We start from the raw sequence: 4086 nt of genomic DNA, 5'->3' as shown, positions 1-4086 counted from the left end.
CGCCTTCTTTGAGCTTGTCTTTATTTGAATGAAATGAAGAAGATGAAAAAGATTTTCTGCTCCGAGACGGTGACTCATGCGGTTCAAATATTTTGTACTCAAGTTCAAAGAAGTTCCACTCGCTGATGGATTGTGTCCTGTACCTCACCAAGAGTATTTGAGCATCCCATGGTGAATTAGCACTCTGCACTGAGGGATTAAGGCTCAGGTGGTGTTTTGAAATGAAACAGAAGCATCTCTCCAAGAGCTGTCCGCTGTTTTTTTTTTTTTTTTTTTTTCCGTCAGCTCTCACACACACATGCACAGCGTGCACCAGGTGGTAGTGCATGTAATCCATCTTTACACAAGCATCTGCAACCAGGTGTTCTGTCAGTTTGCGTTAGCCCAATAAACCAGCCAGTGCAGGCTTAGTGTGGTACGAGTCTCTGTCAGCAAGCTGAAACACCCCATTAAAGCAGACAGGATCTCCTTGTCTCTCCATGGTTTTATATAGTTCTCTCATTGTGGCAGACCTCTCATCCCCTGCCATGCTGTATTAGACTGACTGAGAGAACAGAATGAGACTGAGACGCTGCTAAAAATGTTTTATACTGCCCTGCTCAGGAATCTCTGCTTGTATTAGTAGGAATTTCACAATGAAGAAGGTCAATTGGATTTTCTTAAATACCCAGAAAATGAATTGACATTGACATTGAACAAACTTTTGGTCAGTATTTAGCACACAGCGCTGACACTGCAAAGATTCTCTCCTTCATAATTGACCAGCTACAAGTCATGGTACTGCAAAAGTGCTTTGAAATACCTATTACATTAATTAAATTGTCTGTTTAAATTTGCCTTGTAGATAAAAGTCAATTACATATCATATAATAGTTACGTAGGTTTACTTTTATTCATGTTAGTATATCATTAATGAAGTCTGTAGAGGGACAGCTTTGTTTAAAGGGTAACCAATGTTTTTTGGAGCACCTGGATTGCAATTTACGTCCATTAAAAGTGTGTTTTGTGCCAGTGACAGGCTCAGGTTGTAATTGTAGGTGTATGACAATGTTATGGAAAGGATCCCTACAGAGATGGACGTTTTTGTAAAGACTGAGAGTGCTTTCGGACCTGGAGTTTGTGTGCTTTGGCCCGTATCAGGGGCTAATTTTGTTACAAAGTTGTATATTTGCCTAGAGTTGGTTCATGTTCTCACGGCAGCATTTACAAGCGGACCAGATTAAATGCCTTGCGTGAGAAAGCTGCTCTTGATTGGTCAGAATTTCCATGTTGAAGAAGAGTACACTGGCAAGTTAATGAGACACTTTCTAATGTCACAATGTTGGGACAACTACGCAGGTTGATTTTATTGCTCATGTGACTGCAGTTGGTTGGATCGAGGTCAGAACACGTTCTCGCCACAAACGAACAACACCAGAGTTCGTTTGTGACCGGACCAAGACCACCTCTTCAAGAAGGTCTCGGTCCGGTTGTTTTGGTGCGATTGACTCAAACCAAACAGGGCAGGTGAGAAAGCACGCTACAATCCTTTTTGTTTAACCAGTACAGCTCCACAATCGCTATATCCAAACCTACCAGACTCAAGAAGCCGACAGAAACAAAATTAAAGCTGTCTTGGGTCATCTGATCCAACAATCACAAGCTCTGGTTACTTTGAAATTACCACTTACTTCACACAGATGTGAAGATATGCTGGCTCTATACACACTATAATTACTGTCTGGTGGGTTTGGTGATGGCAATTTCGAGGCTGTTTCTGGTTAAACAAAATGGGTGCTCATCTTTAAAAAAACATTCAGCCTCTGTAGGGATCAATTCCATAATGTTGTCAGACACATATAATAACAGTCTGAGCCAGTCGGTGGCAAAAACAAGCACTTATAGTGGATGTAAATATGTGGGGCCAAATGCCCTAATTGGTTACATTGCAGCCTGTTTAGCTGGTGCCAGGGACTCGCTCAATACTGGACCTTTTTCAAAAATTGCAAATGGGAACATTTGTCACTTAGACACAAAAACATTGGAAAACAGGGTCTAGGTCGAAAAACCCAGAAGTTGCCCTTTAAGCTGGTGGGCAGGCTCATTGACTGGCTCAGTGGTCTGTTCTGGGCAGTACTGGTGCCTAATAACAACAAACAATTTGCCCATTAGCAAGGCACTGTCCTTTGCGTGGGTATATTTAGGGGAGGCCAGTTCCTGCAGGCAAGAGAGGTTATCTGTCTCTGTCAGACTGACCCCAAAACATGCTTTTTTAGTTTTTCTTCCAACACCAGAAAAACAGTCAAGGTTACAGTTTAAGGCACTTTACCCTCAGAGCCAAGTCCTCATTTAGAGCCACTTTATTAGCCCTGAGTATACACCACCAGCTGTTAGCCATGTAGTCCCCCCGAACATTAAAACTGGCTGCAGCTAGTTGAGACTGGTCATGTCTGTGACACAGGCCTCAGTCGATAGGCACCAGTGGAAGGAGGAGGTATTTTTAGTCATTTAGATCAGGACCTTTTTGGATTTGCTCGTGGTCATTTTGATAAAGCATCAGGGCTAAGATGACAAATGTACGGTGACATTTTGGCTCCAACTCCATCAAAACAAACTACATGCAGTTCCAGCTTCTGTTTTCTGTGGTAGTCCTCAAACAGCACTGACAGGATTTTATGTAAAACTAACCCTTTTTCCTGTCGTGTCCCTGCTGAAAATCAAACAGAAAGTAAGATGCAGTACTTTTTTATCAAGTTTGGTGTTATTGAAACTCCCGAGAGATTTTTTTTCTTTTGAAAGAGAGCCAAGATTTCCTCACTTTTTTATCAGCGAGGGCACCGACACTTGAGGTTCATTTTCAGTTCACAAGTTGTAGATAATTCTGATGCTGATTTAATTGTGAGACATTTTCATTTATTCATACTTTCAGCTTTTCAGAAATGGAATTCATTAAGAAGGACCTACTTTATCCTTGATTGCATCACACTTATCATTTCACAGAATACTAAAGAAAAAAAGAACATTATATAGCTCTCATGCCTTCAGCACTGGGATGATTTACATTTAGGTATTTCTAAATCTGAGGGTATGGAAAAAGTGACCGTAGGGATAATATTTTAGAGCATGTATTGTTTATAGGCGGCATGGTGAAACAGTGGTTAGTATTGTCACCTCACAGCAAGAGGGTTCTTGGTTTGAGCCAGGGGTTGGGGGTTCGATCCTCAGGTCTCAGGTGGGTTTACTCTGGCTTCCTCCTACAATCCAAAGACATGCAGGTTAATTGGTGACTCTAAATTGCCCGTAGGTGTGAATGTTAGTGTGAATGGTTGTCTGTCTCTATGTGTCAGCCTGGTGACCTGTCCAGGGTGTACCCCACCTCTCACCCTATGGCAGCTGGGATAGGCTCCAGCCCCCCAACAGGGTAAGTGGTTACGGAAAATGAATGACTGTATGGTGAATGTATTGTTTATGCAAAAAGCCTCAGATGTGGTTCACAATTTGTCTATTTTCCTGAGAGAAATTAAATATTTAAATCAATTAAAAATGTGTTTTTTTTAACTTGCCTATACCCTATATGTTAAACTATGCACAGATATTGCTTCTTGTTACTTCCTGGTTATGTTACAGCACATGTAGTATGTATTTTTTAATACTTAAGATTTAATTTAATGACAATACAATACTTATATATCAGAATTATATCAGATTATTCAGCAATATACTGATACACTCAATCCAACATGCAGAAATCCCTAAGTGTTGTACCTAAATCAACCAGCAGAGGGCCCCAACTAAGGATTCCCCCCCCCCCTGAGTTCACAGGTTTGACAGGAGCCCTCACTCAGTGCTGATCCAGAATCAGGTCACGCTGTCTAAATCCCAGCCCGTAGCATCACAGCATGACATAATAGCTGCCACACTATCAGTGCATGGTGCCCTGTTTATTTGGCCCCCTCTGAATTTCTATGAGGGATGTGGGTCGGTGTGTGGGAGGGGGAGGGCAGGAGGGGAATCGCTGACCAAGCCTGTAGCACTTAATAATCTCAGGTTACAATCTGAGCCAACAGCTGTTTGAGCTACGACCATGACCTAAATATTATCTGATGC

Source organism: Epinephelus lanceolatus, chromosome 20, assembly GCF_041903045.1.
Source record: "Epinephelus lanceolatus isolate andai-2023 chromosome 20, ASM4190304v1, whole genome shotgun sequence".
NCBI lineage: Eukaryota > Metazoa > Chordata > Actinopteri > Perciformes > Serranidae > Epinephelus > Epinephelus lanceolatus.
This window is presented reverse-complemented; position numbering follows the sequence as displayed.